Raw genomic sequence first — 17,784 nt, 5'->3', positions numbered from 1 at the left:
TGTGAACTGTTAAAGTTGTTTTAGTTTTTATGCTTTAAAGCTCTGTTTCTGTTATGATGGCATTTTTGACTATGAGATTTGAGCTTGTATACAGTAGCCTATAAGAAACCTATACCTGGCAGATGATGGATTGATGGTGTTGCATATGTTCAGTGTTTGTTTGTCCCACAAGAGTGTCAATGATGTGTATTCAAAATGGAGAGAGCCTCAGCTCCCTTTGGCCTAGAGGTGTAGGTGGCCCACTTATCCCAAGATTTCATGGACAGGAAAGAAAAAGGAAAGGTTGCCGAGACTGCCATCAATCAGGTCAATGATAATAAGACTTATACATCACTGTAACATGGAAATTCTGCCACGAGACCATTACGGCAGAAACGGGTGTGTGGAGGGACAGAAGACATGACATGTACTGATGGATTAAAATGGTGGTGAATAACTTGGGCTAAATCATGCTAAATGAAATGACACCACATTTGGCCGTGTCATATTTCTGTCAAGACGGTGATGGTGAAAGGCATTGTCACGGCATGATATCTCACAACAGGACATGCAGCTGTGTGAGCTGAGATTTATTGTGGGGTTTTAGTATACCGCTAAGGGGCAGGAGACAAATTAACTTTTTTTTTTGTTGAGGGGCCATGTCACTCTTCAAATGATAGTAAATTCTTCTAATGCGGCTTTAGCGTTCCGCCGGTGCTTATACTGGCTGACAAGTGGCAGGTCGCGGGGGTATTTACAACAGTCTGGCGAACCCACCTTTGCATATTTACTCACTTGTTTCACCAGGGTGCCATTCTACCGCTTAGTGTTAACTCTCCTCAAATGGCAGCCGTTACCTTCATCATGGGGATGGTCTCCTTTTGTTACCTGGGAAGAGGAGACATATTTATGAGATGACTCTCTTCCTCGGAGTCACCTGCGACGACTTTCTTAACCTGCTGTCATGAATGGAAAGAGCCTGAATGTGTCCTGTGTAAAAATGGGTCAATCACACCTGCTGTGTGCTACTTACTAGTGGAACATTTTGCAATAAAAGCTTCATTAGTGTAGCATGTGCTTATTAGATTAATATTTGTAAATCAATTAATCATAAATAGACTTTGTGATAAAAAAAATCCCTAGTGTGTAACTTTCTATATGATGACAATATGGGGTGGCTTATTAATAGCTTCATTAAGAACTTGGCAAAAATGATAGGCAGACAAATATTTCATTAATACCTCAGGACATATACCATCTCTGCATTAAGGATTTACTCTGTTTATTTAGATTATTAATTTGGAAAAGACAAAAAAGACAGAGAAAATCCCTAAAGCCAGCCAACCATTAGAAAATTCTGCCGACACTTATATGTATGAAGGACCACTGGGAGCTATCAATGATAATGACTCTCCTACTGTTATGAATAGAAGCCTGGGGGGTTGTCTTGACAGTCTTACTCAAGTGTATTCACGTCTGTATTGTATGAAATGTCTAACTGAATTTTTAATCTTTAGCACTGGATTTATAATCTTGCTCTGCATTTGTGTATTAGGTGTTTATATTTGGTGTATGACTATTTTAAAATAATAATAATAATTTAATTTTTCAAGTTGTAGCTTCTTTGGCAATTTTGTTTCTGTGAAAGATTTAATACACTGATTCCTATGATTAATGATGGTACCTTTTCGAAAATGTATGATGAATCGCTGTTGAGGAAAAGCATTGTACTGTATGAAGCACAGTTTAAAAGTGCTTATGAATGGATCTGCACTGTAAAGATGAATATATGTATAGCCTGTAGATGGCGCTGTTTGACTAGCAATAAATCGATTCTCAATGTGCCTCTGAGGTTGGTGAGGAAATCTACCTACTCTCAGGACAGAGCTATAATTTACTAATAGAGTAGAGTCCACCATTGCTGTTATCTTTTAATAGATTTGTATGGCGAGGAAAGCAGGTGCCTCTTGTTAATGTGTCCAATTGCCCAAGTTGCCTACGGAATTTGGCGCATCCATCACTGTCGTGTGTGGTGACACCCTGTCGCCTGCTGTCACAGGCGGGGGCAGACTCACCGCGCTGTAACAGATGAGGCCTCTCACGCGTAAGGAGCACACGCCTCACAATCTGCAGATTGAGAGAGAGAGAGAGAGAAAAAGAAAGAAAGAAAGAAAGAAAGAAAGAAAGAGTGAGTGAGTGAGCTGCACTTGCATTACACCCCAACCTACTTTTCTTGAGAACCAAAAGGACACTAGTCATCAAATATTTTAACTAGCATTATCTAGTAACCTATTCTAAATGACAATTGGTGGATGTATCAGAAATATCTTTTTAATACAGTGTTAATTATGTGTGTTCACTATTTGCAATTATAGTAACTTTAATTATTCAAACACAAAGTTTTGTACATGTTCATGATTTTACTGGCAAATATAAAAAATGTAAGCATGGCCCTGACTATAAATCTATGTTCATTGGAAACATTATCAGTTTTAGTAAGGCAATGCTCAGAGGGGACTTTGTGCATCTTATACTGATTCTTTTCTACAGAATAGTTTTCAGTACAATAAGGCCCTGTCCACACTAAGCCGGGTAAATATGAATAAGCGTAATATTATAATATCCGTTTAGCCCTTCTGTCCACTCTAAACCGGCGTATTCCGACACCGAAAACAATATTTTTGAAAAAGGCTCTCTGAGATGCATACATTTGAAAACGCTGGGTTGGGGTGGGGTGTGCACAGTGAAAACGAAGAGTTTCAGATACGATGACGTGCGGTTGCCATGATACTGATAAAATTGAGTGTTCCAGACACCAACAACCACAAACACTTCTATAGCATTTTTGTGTTCTAGGGTAGAAAACGATCTTGAATGGAGGGTCTTGAAAAACGCTCAAAAATGATACAAAAGCGATAATGTGGACGGACGGAGATAGTTTTCACCTCAAATATATCTATCTCTATCTAAAGTGCATCACGCTATTATGGTTGTGGCAAAACCCTGCAACACGCAAGACAGGCAGCACCAGGTTGGCAAAGCCAGTGTGAATCCCATTAACTGAACCCAGTGAAAAGGTCATGGCATAATTTCATTTAGGAAGAGTTCTCTTAGATGAGATGTTACTATAACTTCATGCAAATTACTAAAATGAATCCAATTACCAATGTTGCCACCCTTCCATTGGTAGTTCTCTGGGTATCGAGCAAAGCACTACAGTGAATGAAACCACTAGTTTATTGATTGAATGATTCATTCATTCATTCATTCATTAATTTGATAAATTTCCTTTTAGTTTGCAGTCAGATTGATTTTGAATGACAGTACATCAGACTTTAAACACTTGCTACCAACTTTATCACAAGATTACTCCTTATGCCAAACTGCCTAAAATGTTTTCACCTGTCTCCTCTCACACCACCTCCCTCCAACACCTGATATTGTTCATTTTACTCCTTTTACATCTCCCTAACAATGGATGGCAGCCACCATATGATACATTATTAAGGAAGCCTTACTTATTATTGAGCAGTGCACACAAATTGATATTCGTCTGCTCTTTTCAATTTTAGTTCAAGATTTCCACAACCAGATGGGGTTCTGTTCAACAGCTGTACGCAGACACATTCATCCATATACCATAGAGACTCAGGCTTTCACACTGTTGATGTTTTATCCACCTGGGAAAAGAACACGGAGGAGAAAAAGAAAGAGAGAAATGAGTGCGAGAGCGAGAGGAGAAGAGGGCCCCTTTCTTTTTGCCTGGCATCCCCTGGCTAATTTTATTTTGCAGGCTGTATGCTCAACTTAGCACTCCGTTGTTCTTGGAGGTTAATCGTGGAACAGAAATGTTTATGTTTCTGTAATATGGACTTAACTCTCCTGCCGAAGCTTGTAGCGTTTAAAAAAAAAAAAAAAAAACTTTGCCGTCCCACTTCTCTCTCTCTCTCTCTTTCTCTCTCTCTCTCTCTCGCCCCCTTCAAAGAGAGTGGGCGAGACGTCATGTCCGAGGGAGAGCCGCACCAATTAGCTGCTAATGAGACAAGCTCATGAGGATTTCCAAACGCACAAGGTGTTAACATTTACCACACTCCCTCCAAGCAGTGCCGCCCCAGAGATAGACGAATGGGGCCAAGCCAACATCACAGGTCTGATTACTCACACATGGCTCCCCCCTCTCTTTTCCCTTTTGCTCTCTCTCTCTCTCTCTCTCTTTCATTCTCGCTCTCCCTCTTTGAGACTTGAGTAGGAGAAACAACTTAATTATGGTCAATCTAAAAACAGCAGGCTGACGTGAGGAACGCTTGGCTGAATATTTCCTTGCCTTGACCCTCCAGATCCACACATATACACATCATACACTCACGCACAGATATATACACACACATGCGCACAATCACTACCACCAGATTTAAAAGATAACAAAAGTGTCCAAAAAAGAGGATTCTGAGCAAGAAACCTATATTATATACCTCTCTCAGAGAAAACGTCAAGATTAAGGTTAATATTGACATATAAATGGAGAGATAAATGGCTGTTTGAGACAGCTTTTGTCAGCATCCTCATTGTTTTTATGATTCATTTCAAATACGATCTTTAACGTACTCCAGGCATTTATCTCCTTTTGCTATGCCCCAAAAGACACAGTCCTGATGGTTCAAATGTAATAAATTCAACAGAATACAATCTTAAGACTCAACAAGTTTTGGTTGTAAATGCAAGAATACAAAAGTATGTACAGTAGATAAATGTCTCAAATATTCCAATTTTCTCATTACCAAGGCTTTTCCATTTCTTCCAGACGCTTCAAAAATCAGCACATTATGCCAGTGCAATGGAAGTCCTTACTGTGATCACATGTTCAATTACAAAAGTATATCTGCTGTAATGTAAACAGAATGGGGAAGAGTACACTCATCAAATGTATTTAAAAAGAGCAAGAGGATCTCTTTTCCCTGAGACAAGAATGATTAAACTTATTTGAATTGGACGGGAGAGAAAGCAACAGACACTAATTGTGTTTTTTGTTGGAGGGCTGTGTGCTTGTATGTGTTAACTAACAGTGCCGTTGGACCTGTCAGAAGCAGGATTGCATTGCCAACATTTCCTCAGTGGGACTTCTATTATTAATTCTCTCTGAACTCATTCATAAATAAGTGATGAACTAAATAATGGAAATAATATTACATTTGGCAGCCGACCTGTTTTCACATTTCCTGTTTGCACACATTTGTTTCTGTTTAATTAGCTTTCTAAGGACATGTCCTTGTTTTCTTAAAATGAGTTTCTTCAGTGACACATACTGTCTGCATGCTCACATGCACTCAAGCACCAGCAAGCACATTTTCTTTTGCTTCCAGTGATTGACACACACAGTACAGTATGTGTCTACTGCTGTGTTAGAAGTCCATCAGTGAAATAAATATAAAACTATATACTGTATATATTATATTATATAAAACACAACTTAACAGTCAGCTTATTTCAGGAATTCAGGCATTAAGACTTCATATCAGAGTTTTGATATCCCTTTAACTTGGCACAAGGCTTGTCATCTGTCTCATCATATTAGCTTAGTGGTGTCTTATTATAATTGTATTTTCATATTTCCCTTCATATACCCCTTGATGTACCACCTGAAGGCTGACTGGCACTCCTGAGGCCACGCACTGTGTAGCGCAGGACTGACCATTAGGTTTACTAGTGTCCTAAAGACCGAGCAGTAAACCTTGTGCTCCAGGCCCTCTAGCTCTCTCTGTATCTCTCTCTCTCCCTTTCTTTCTCTCTCTCTCTCTCTCTCCTCATTAGAAGTGCAGCAAACTCTTTCAAATGGCACCTTTTCCCCCCTGCAACAGCGTTTACTGTTAATTAGTTTGCTTTGTAAGGTTAGACCATGTGGCCGGAGCGACTTTGAAAGTGTTTGGCGGCCATCTGTGGCTTTGTCGCGCTAACCACACACAGATGGGCCACTCCGGCAGACAGGTCGCTTCTCAGGGAGGGAGAAAGAGGAGGGGAGGGAGAGTCCAGTCCCGGCCAGTTGAACAAGATTTATGGCGGCGTTTATGGATAAGTGTTTCGGATGAAACAGTGATCATTAGTAAATTCTCCAAAGCCTGCGTAAAAAACCCCAAAACAATGCAGACTTCACTGAAGCTTAACTGTCCAGTTTAGCCGAACTGTAAACTGGTGACATTGCGCTATAAAGATTTTCATATATATCAACAGTTTTGATCATAAATCGGTTTTGTTGGTGAGGGCTAAGGAGCCTTGCAGGTGCGAGGGGAGGACCACAGGTCTGAGGCTTGGTGTTAAATCAGTTCAGTTTACAGCCACGTTGACTGTAAAAACAGACTAGTTTAATTACATCAGACAGGACAGGCACCGGAAACAACAAGCAGACGCTGACTGCTACAGGCTGCTACAGAGCCCCAACAGTTTTCCAAGCCTTACTTAGATATACGCATCAATAGGTGAAAAAAGAAAGACATATTTTGGTGTACTGCACGACACGTACAATCAATCGCCTGAAATAATGATAAATACTCAGTGAACCAAATTACTCAAGGAAAAGGTAACATGGTCAAATAATTGTTTTACAAGGTCACAAATGTAATCAAATAAGCAAACAGGCACAGTGATTTATGTAGCTACCCCACTGAACAGTCCAACATTTACAGGTATTTTGTTGTCTTACATGTTAGAATCACACAGCAAAACCCATTCCTCTCAACGGCCTCATTGAAGGCATCGAAGGGAAGCTGGCTTTTCATAAGTTCAAAAAGTACATTCATGTTTTTATTAAAATACAGAGATGTTGTGAGGCATTAAAGGTTTGATCCACTTCCTTATAATGGCCTCCTGCTATAATTACAGTCTACTTAAAGTTCTTCCCTCGCCAGTGAGGCCGTGCTTGTCTGTGGTGAAGGTAACCCCTGTCCGTCTCAGTTCAGTGACTAACTTCTTTCCTGTGGGTACGGTGGCTGACCCTCCAACAATTAAAAAGGGGTTAGTCAGATTATTCTTGGCTTGGTGCCACAAACATTACATAGTTTAAGAATTAACAGAGAAAGACTGGGGCCAATGGCTGATGTTTGGTGCTGTGGCATTGGCTGAGAGAAGGTATTATACAGTCTATAAGATCCATACTTGTGTGAGTAAAAGTGGCAATTACAATGGATTATTTTGGAAATATGTCCTGTACCTGTTTTCAGTCTACTACTTTATGCTCACACAAAGGAGGTGTGCTTGCCAAAAGAGCTCATTTTCTTAATCTCTATTTTTCTGCATTCTTCTTGATAGAAGTAATATAATTGCTACATTTTGTAAGAATAAAGAGAAAAAAAATGAGAATAAAATTAACACATTTGTTTCTGTAAAAGCCCCCTTTCTAATGTTCTAATTTCTTTCTAGGTTTTTGTAAGTGCCTGATTGCCAGATGAATCCCAGGTGTTTGATAAGCCTGCAGTGGACATGACTGCAGTGCAATCAAGCATATAAATTTAATTGCGGGTTCATTTTGTGGCGTTTATTAGCTGTTTAGGGGCACATCATTCCACTTGAACCCTGCTTTTGTGAGAGCGCACATCTGTTTGGCTCTCTTTAACCGTTTGTTTCATTGCATAGTTTCACATAGCCTGTATTCACTAACCACAGTTTATGGAATTTAAAGCTATTTGTGTTCGCTTTTATCAGACCCCCTTTGGCACAACTAGTTATTTTTATATACTTTTTGTTTCTTTTAATTTAAAGCAAACCGGGTAAGATTTTTCGGTTATGCCACGCAGTATCATCTGTTTCATGACAATGCATTAGGGAAGTAATTCATTTTATTATAGTATCTTAACTCCTGTGTGAAAGGAAAAAATATATATATTTAGCCTCTTGTTCATGAGATAACATGCTAACAAGAGCTAGCTATGACTGCTGTTAATATTTTGTTAAAATTAAACTGTTGTCTTCTTAGAGAGGAAATTACTTCTACATGGCCATTACTAAGCCAGTTTGAGGTTGGAAAACTTCTTTTCGCAAAGAACAAGAGATTAATAAAACAAAACCTTAACCTGACCTTATTTATAATCAAGCATTTACACAGATGGCTTTTAGACTTATAATTCTTGAATGAGTGGGATCACTTCTGTGAAAGTGCACATCATTTCCATTTCCAACACATGTTTAGATCATGTAGATACCCAGTAAGGGCAAAACTTTGGTATCAATGTCTGACAATCCTCACCTCCATTGCTTGCTACTTTTGCAGAGACAATATTGACACAGGGTAAATTTGCATGGCTGTTTTTACACGTGTCGTTCTGTAGAATGAAGAAATTGCACACACTCACATGGTGTGAAATCAGTACTTAGACTTGGCTTGTGTTTGTGCAGAGGGGCTGCTGTAGGATGAGTGTATTGAATATTAGTTGTGAATTGGCGAGCATACGGATTTCATGCTCTTAGCACGTCGGTTATACATTTACATTTAATCATTTAGCTGACGTTTTTATTCAAAGCGACTTACAAAAAAGGAACTCAAGTTCTTATGGTTATGGTATCTTGGATTTGAAACTTAAAAAAAAAAAACCTTTATGCTCACATAGCCTACATGTGCAAATATTACTAATTACCACTGTCAGTATGCTGAGGTACTTGCACTGGAGCATCATAGAGGTGTTTTTAAACTTTACTAATCCTTTTTCCAGCCTATTCTTTCTTATGTTTCAAACACACCGATGCTGCCTCTGTGATTTGTGTAAACCCTTCTGCACACTATACTTTTTCTGCCAGGTCAGACGATGCTTTAAACAGAAGCCCTGCTTTGGGAAGTGAATCACGCTGACTCCAGACTCCTATACTGGGTTCAGTACGGGTCAGCACTTCATAGACCCATTCCGGTAATATCACTACTGCCCAGATGTGCACCAGCAGCTATGTGTCTGCCCGAGTCAGTGGCCCCTTTTTAAGGAAATGGTCCTATTTGTTAGGCAAGGGTTCACTGTGACATTTGGTGAATTCTGTCATCTGTCAATTTGCCTATAGTCCCTCCACTTCTAAGACACCAAAACACACACACACACACACACACACACACACACACACACACACACACACACACACACACACACACACACACACACACACAATTAGTACAAAGCATCAGGGAGAGGCATTCGTCAGTGTTGGCTGAAAAACACATCCAGTATACCACCTGGCACTCTCACATCTTTCCCATGGCTGAGAGAGAGAAGGAGCGAGAGAGCAAGAGAGAGAGATAGAGAGCGAGAGAGAGAGAGAGAACATCCTCTTGTACACTGCTCATCGTGGATGGCTTACAAGCATATTCTCTGATTCGCTTGAATGTGTTCAAGCATCCTCTTTGGTGGTAGAAAAGGTCAGCTGCTTTTAAGCGGTGCTTGGCTAGAATACTAATGCTCGTCCCTCTCTATTCAAATAACCTGCCGCTGCCGCGCTTATTAAATAGAGAGGAGTGGACGCCACCGAGCTTTACTTGAACACCGCTGCAGAGCTGCAGGCCACAGACGCAGTCACCGGTGAATTGGATGCTTCTAAGCAGGCTTAAAGAATAAGCCTTCTGTTTAAACAAAGATATGTTTTCTTTTAATGTAGGACCATTTTGAAAAGTGAGGCTTCAATTAACAAGACCTTGGTTTTTTTTCCATCTGCTGTTTTTCCTTGGGCCCTTTGTTGTTAGCCTACGAGCTACCCCACCTCCGCTAGTCTATTAAAACGCATCATTTCTTGAAAGCAGTGAATGAAAAACTGTAGGCTTGACCTTCTCTACAAAAAAGGGGTGCAATTCACGAACACTGACCTGGACTTATGTGATTTACGACATGGAAGCAGATGAAACAGCACTTAACACGTTTAAACTTCCAATGTACTGCTCACAGGTGACCAATGGCCATGATCACTTGTTTCCGTGTTGGGAGAGAGAGGAGTCGAGTGTGTCGAGTGTGTTTTATAAAGGTCGGAGCGGATTTTCCTGGCTCACAGTTTTTCTTTCCAAAAGACAATACCTGGACCATGTGTGTTGGCTTACTGTTAAGGCAGCAGGCTGCTTCAAGGGCCTTTGTGGGATTTGTACACTGGTCACCGAGAGACACAGTTTTATACCAATCTATAAAGGCCCTCTTGGAATCTAAAGTTACATTACCCAGCACCAGATTGGTAGTTAAAACAAATTAAGCGCTATTTAGTAGGAGTGTGTGGGGTAGAGATATAAGAAATGACCATTGAAAACCAATTTCACAATGTTATAAGTTCCCTAGGGATGTTTTGGTAGGACATAGTTGTTGGAAAGTAATTTATGATTACCCTTATTGAAAAACAATGGCCAATCTCAACCCTACCCTTTCCATATGGTGGCAGATCAGTTTGAACCGTGATAATAAACACTTTAAGCCTAGTTGATGGGACATTCTGTAGAGAGTGAAAATATTATTGGTGTTAGCTCAGGCATCACTTCTTTACAAAAAACCCCCCCTTTTGAAATATGCCTACTTCTTGCCCGAGAGGTTTTCAGCTGACTGTGCCCTGATAGGTTCCCTTTACTGATCTAATCGACACTCTATTGGTCTGTTCGCCTCCCTGCCCTCCCCTGCCTTACACCCCTCACAGTGTCATGGGCCTATTTACAGGTAATGAAGGCCCGTCATCTGACACAGCGGGTCGTAAATAAGAGCAGGTCAGGTCTATCTACTCTGACAGCAACCCCCTCACACACACATACACACACACTCCACCAGTTTCTCATCACCCCCACTCCCTTGAAGCCCAGTGGAACAGTCCTTTCTGCACTGGCTCTAAAAGACTGTGCTGGCACCAGTCAGCATTGTGGCACACTGATTTATGTGACCTTGATGTAGCTTAGCGCTGTGTATGCAGTGATTATTTCCCTGTCACTATTTTTGTTAGCAGGTGAATGTTAAAAGCCAACCGAATGAAAAGTGCCCTGCGCTATGGTGAAGGAATTTGTTCAGAGATGTTAATGTTTTTACAGGAATGAATATATTGTTGATCATGCAGGAGCACACAAAGGAGAACGCACACACACACACACACACACACGCACACACAGACACACACACACACACACACACACACACACACACACACACACACACACACACACACAGACACACACACACACACACACACACACACAGACATGCAGACACACAACACACACACAGCTACACAAATGAAAATATATACCTTTTGAATAAAAACAAATATTTATATATTTCAATTAAACAGCCCTTGGTAGATATAGCTGTGTTTGACTGGCTGAGGAATACAGCCTTTTAAGTAAGGGGACCTTCAGTAAACCAGCAGTCAACACAAAGATATAATAGCCAAAAATAATTAATTGGTTTAAGCAACTGGAAGGTGACTACCAGTTGTAGATTATAGTTTGAAGATTTTAAGGAAAGAGGCTTATACTATATTTTCACTTGTGTTATATGGTAAATATAAAAACTATTGTGAGCATGACTAAAGAAATATATTTTTCTAGTCAGATTGGAAGGTTGGCTCGCTGGTGCCAAGGGCTAAGAACGAGTGAAAAGATGTTTGTGGGCAGCTCCCCTTTCAGTGTGCCACATTCCATAACAATGATGCAAAAGGTTAACTGTGCTGTCCTAGATTCCTAGTGGCTTAAGTGAGAAAACATACAATTACAGTGGATCACTGCACGTTTAGTTTCTAACAACACAAAAAAAAAACACACAGCTTTCATGCCTTTTCCAGACAGAGCTCTTAAAGCTTAAATGTGAAAACTGTATCAGTCACATAGTCAGCCTGTGGGGAAGCTATTACCATGTAGAAGAAGAGACCTAATGAAAAACAAGATGGATGCCCCACAAAAGGCTCGTTGCTAGGTTATTAATTGTTAGCTCTCTCCAGACACTGATAACGATGGGGTATTTCCTGTCGAATTTGCAGAGAATGTATTCTGTTTGGCAGATTATTTATTGCGCTCTCTGTTGCCAAGTGCTTGTGTGTTTGCAGTCGCGAGGCTTTGACAAATGGCTCGGACGTGATAGGTCTGCACATGAACTTCATTGTCTGTCCTCTACTCTCTGACATCCGCTGTGGCAACCTGTCCCCCTCCATTTAAAGGCTCACCTCAGGGCTGGGTTGAATGCATGTGTGGCATGCACGCGTGAGCGTTCGCACACATAGGTGCATTTGTGCGTTATTGCATGCTTACTCACCTGTCAGCGTCTTTTGTAGGTGTATGAAAAAGACTAACTCCTGGGCCAAATGGAATCAGATTTCTGCATGAGATCACTGTGTTTCTAACGACACTGTGCACCCACACTCTCCTCTGTCTGTACTGGGTATGTATGTATGTATGTATGTATGTATGTATGTATGTATGTATGTATGTGTATGTATGTGGGGACTGCAGAGTGTGAAAACCAACATCAGCACTTTTGTACTGTCTAATACATCAGCCGTGTCTGTGCATTTTTATCCTTCCATTCAAGCAATTTCATATTTCAGGATTTCATCCAGACATCCCACAGAATGTGCAACGCAGTGTATCACATATGCCTTTATACATTTAAAAATGTTTACAGTTTTGACAGTCTTGCTTTTTATTTTTCGAGTTTATTCTAGTTCTAGGTTATTCCAGCATTTGATTCCAGCCCTGATGGGAACGTGGTTTTACGGCTTTTTAATCTCGCTCCTGGTCGGGGGGAGAAGGGCATAATCGAGTCTGTCTGTCCTTTTGTTTGTGTGCGTCTCTCCTATCACACAGTACTGGGCTGATTTACTTAAGATGTTTATACAAGTAGAGAGGGTCGCCATATCTCCATATAAGTTACATGATGATCCCTAAACAGGATTTTTTTTTTTTTACACTTTCTTTACGAACCAACTATAGGAGGGTCTGCACTGGTCACCTGACTGCTCATGTTGGGGTTGGGTCTCCTCTCCCTTACCGGTTCCATCCACTCTCTGTCCAGGAGGTGTTGCTGGAGTGTCGTTATCATGAGATGAAAGTCCCCTGCCCTCCACTACTCACGCTCTCCCCCCGGGGGCCTATAAATCAGGGGGACGGTGTCATCACCGTCTGCCGTGTCTGAGGCTCGAGGACGTGCGTGGACCCTCCCGGCGAGGCCTGTGAAATCACTTGACCCGCTGGCGTTAGCGGCTCCACGCTGCACGGAGGCCGCCCCTGCTCTCCTCTCTCCTGCCCAGAACAAAAGGAGTGGAGGTGTATTGATTAAACAGCTGCAGTGCTGCTTCATATTAAACAGGGGACCTGGCTGCCCACTCTGCTTGAACTGTGGCTGACGGTGACTCGTGTGGAAGTTTGGGGCGACAGGCCAGGTCCCTAGCGGGGAGCGGTGCGTGTGTGTGTGTGTGTGTGTGTGTGTGTGTGTGTTGGGGCGACAGACCAGGTCCCTAGCGGGAGCGTTTTGTCATCCTGGTGAGGATTGCTCTCATTTTCTCCTCCAACACACCCACTAACTCCCTCTTCTCCCACCTACCCCCCCCCCCTCACACACTCACACACAAAGAGAGAGAGAGAAAAAGAGAGAGAGAGATAAAAGCTACTTCCTTGTGATACTGTGATATATTTGTAACACTAGCTTTGGCAAAACTGCATGAAACAGTCATGCTAATAAAGCCCCTTTGAATTGAAATTGAATTGAAAGACACACTTTGACTGTGGATAATGTTAATAGATACAGTAAGTTGATCCATGTTTTGCAGGTATCTGTTGGTTTCAGTGTAGTTGTAAAACAAATTATCAAAAAAAAAAAAACAATAAGGAAACACAAGAAAAGGCAGCATTCTTATTAAATTCATCCTTTAGATAGATCTGTATCACACAGACAATGTGATTCTCAACATATGAAATACATAATTGCATACTTGTAGCAAGAAGTATAAGATGCTAAAGCATTGTATAATATGTTGAGAATCACTAATGTTTAAACATGTATGTAATATGCATATATGATGCATTCACAATACATACACAGTAAACGATTACACAGTACGATACATAGAGCTGTGATAATTATTATTTTTTTATTCCACGCTCACACTATCACTTTCTTTTCTATTAGTTATGTCATTCTTGGCTCATTAGTGGCTTATAATATTTATTGTACATCAGGAGTGACATTTCTACAAGATCGCTCAGCTGTAAGAAAACTGCCTCATATAAACTGAATCTTTCATCAAGGAGGAAATTCATTTCAGTCAAATGTGCAGCCAGACTGTAGATACGAGTAAACACCTGAAGAGAACAGCCATTGCTCTTCCAGACAGGAACTTTCAGATTGCATTTTGCCACTGAATAAGCAAGGTGTATGTTTTTGATTGTACCAGAGGAAGTGTTTGAACCTCCCCCCGACACACACACACACACACACCCCTCGTCTCTCACCGCTAATGTGGAAGAGGCCCAGGAGTTTGCCGGCACATTCCTGTCACGTCTCGCTGGCCAGGGAAATAGAGCATTTAAGTGTACCTCCTTTTTTCGGATGGCCAAAAAGTCCTTTATTCCTTTCTCCACCCCCCCCTCTCTTCACCATGCATCCTGCTGCCCCCCCCCCCATATTCTCCACTCAGCCTTGCTCCTCATGTGAGTAGAAAATAATTAATTACTGCGTCCAGTGATGATTTATGATATTACTGACATAATTAATGATACACATCAATTTTCCTGCTTAATTGAAGGGGGTTGCAAAGCTGTCCTGGCACTGAAAGAGCTTTTCAAATGACAACATGAAGTAGTATCTGTGGCGCTCTCTCTCTCTCTCTCTCTCTCTCTCTCGCTCTCTTTCATTCTCTCCATCCTTTTGTGATGCTAGTAGCAGGTTTGGTAAGATCTATAATCCTTGTCAGTGTGCAGTAAATAAAGCTGAACATATAGGGACACTTGTTTTAATGTGTAAATACATATGCTAACATATAGAGATGCAGAGGTACAGTACGTCCTCTCTCTCTCCCCTCAGTCCATCATTGAAATGCAAGCAAGACATTTGCAGCACCCACTCTACCCCCAAGACTATAGACAACAAGGTAGCACATGAATATTTAATTTGTCGAAGGTATGGAATGTAGCAAGGTGCTGAATGTTAAAGACTGCACTGCTTTAACACCTCACAGCCCTTTTTATTTATTTTTTGTTTCATTAGAATTATCACTCCATATCTCATGAAGCAAATTTGAGCTAAATTATTCACTTGTAATGGTTTATGATTCCATCCCATCTTTATGTTTATTGACTGTGTCTCATGTTATTCTGCTGTAGAACATCCCTGATTCAACATGCAGCAGTACTGGCTAGCCAGCATCCATAATCCACATGGCCACATCTGTTTACCAGTGTAAAATAGCATTCTCCTACCAGATGAAACCTAAAAAAGCCAAACTGGATTGTGATCATTTCTGCACTTGACTGCATGTACATTTAACAGCAATGAAGAGGATCAGATATTTCCGAATGATAAATGCAGCATTTTCAAAAAACAAACAATCCGGGACAAAAAAAAAAGAAAGAGAAGAAAAGAAAACACAATGATCTATGCTCCTTCAAAATGAACAAAGAATAATGAATCAGCCAGACACCAAAGATGTGAATGTAATGCAATTGAAAGACAGAGAGAGACAGAGAGAGCAAAGGTGTTATGGTGTACATACAGTGACGCAGATGCAAATTTTCCCTCTCTCTGATCAGGTAGTTAAGGAAGCTCCACTCTTTAACTATGAGGTTGACGATGAGGAGGTGGTTGACAGGGAGTTAAGGAATGTGATTAGTAACCATAGCAACGGCCACAAAGCCCTGCTCTCTGACAAACAGTAGGTTACTGTTTATGTCTCTTCAGCTGACACTGAAATTAATAACAGATGTTGGATCACCTCAAGAACAACTTAATACAACATAATAATAGAAATAAGACAGTGAACTTAACTTATTCAAAGATGCCAGATTCACAGACACACTCTCACACAACAGTAGGCCTAGGCTAGTGTGTGAGATACTGTCCACCTGTTTATGTGCTTCAGGTACGTTTGTAGGTTTTGAATCAGATATTTCCCAGCTTATCAAATTGTGTTGTATGGTTGTATTCACGTTGTCTTTCATGTTTCCACTCAACAAAATGAAAATCGCAAAGAATGAGTGACAGGCTGCATTAAAACAACCAAATATTCCATTTGATTTCAGAAAAAAAACACAAGAAAACACATTTTAAAATGTATCTGCAACTCTGCTGTTCTATTCTGAAAATATCTATACTTACAAAGCTTGTGTAAATTTGATAACAGCTTATATGGGTCAGTTTGCCTTATATAGCCTTGGGTGAGGCCATGAGCATGTGTCTGGTGCAGTGGCAGATTGTGGGTCCCAGCTCTGCTTGGCTAGAATGGGCCCATCTCCATTAGAGCTCTCTATCCAGCTACCTCATCAGGAGGCTGGTTTAGTCAGGAGGCTGCTGAGGAGGCTGTTTTGATTAAAGCAGAGCTTCAGGTTTGACAGATGGGCTTTCAGTCTCTCTCTGCCTCTCTACCTCTGAGGTGACATATGATGTAATTATGTGATTTCTGAGAGTGAGAGCTGCGTTTTTTGGTTTTGTTTTACTAATTAAAACAGAAATGAATGGATAACAGAACAATGCATACTAGAAAGACAGGTCAAAGTGTAAATTGACTAAATGATTATGTAGATTAAAAAAGAAAAATAATTAGATTATATTAAAGAAACTTGCCTATACTGAATCACATTCTTAAAAGTTTGTCACAGAAATGTATTAGACTACTTAGTTTGCCAGAACAACGTTTAATTTCTTTAATAGACTGGAGATAAAAAAAAGTGTAGGCTACTGAACATGTTCCATGACTAAAATAAACTTGCGTCCTTATATTACAGGTACATTCTTCAGATTATTCCTGTGGTCATGAGTTAATTTAGAGTGGCATAATCGACAAAACAATGGCACAAACCTACCCTCTCACTTTTGAGATGTCTTTCGATCAGATGAACAGGAGGGGGAAACCTTGCTCCACATGTATAGCCGCACTGTTGTACATAGCGAATCGATTACTGTTGAGTAGTCCAGTAGTTTGGGGACTTTCAGCGTATGTCATGCCTAAATTCGCATGGGCTACAAATTCCCACTTACTGTAACTGCTGAGGGACTCCAAGCGATTAACAGTAACACAATTTCACAAAAAAAGTAAGTATCAAATTGAAAAGGAAACTATCATATAGCAACTCTTCCTGTAACCGGATATGCAAACTATCTGCAAATTAAATCGAAATTTAGTTCTGTATATTTCACAATGGAAAAGTCGTTTTCTGGCTCTTGAAGTATTGACTTTCAATTACATTTAATTTAATTATATTTTAAGTTGAGTAGGCTATTCGTCTGCAATGAGCAGGTCTACACTTGGACATAGGATAGGAACTACTATAACCCTATATTTCCAAATCATTGTGTAAAGAGAAATAATACGACTTCAGTACTTACTTACTACATCAATGCATTCTGTTTATAATAGCTAGCATTTTATATCCCTGCGTCACATCACGCGCAAACCTCTGGTACCTGGTAAGTGGCAATGCCCATTAAATGATATAGCCTATGTGGGATACCATTTAATACACACACATATATTATGCTCCATTAGCCTATCTCTTATCCACATTACACAAGCGGAACCGGCAATATATACTATACATATATACATATATATACAATATATAGGCCTACTAACCTAAACATATTGTTTTGTGTGGAAGAGGACACCTTATTGATTTTA

The sequence above is a fragment of the Alosa pseudoharengus genome, unplaced genomic scaffold (assembly GCF_046254945.1).
Source record: "Alosa pseudoharengus isolate Yale_2024_CS ecotype anadromous, Long Island Sound unplaced genomic scaffold, YU_APseudo_1.1 YU_APseudo_1.1_scf_17, whole genome shotgun sequence".
Taxonomy (NCBI): domain Eukaryota; kingdom Metazoa; phylum Chordata; class Actinopteri; order Clupeiformes; family Clupeidae; genus Alosa; species Alosa pseudoharengus.
Note: the sequence above shows the minus strand (reverse complement) of the source record.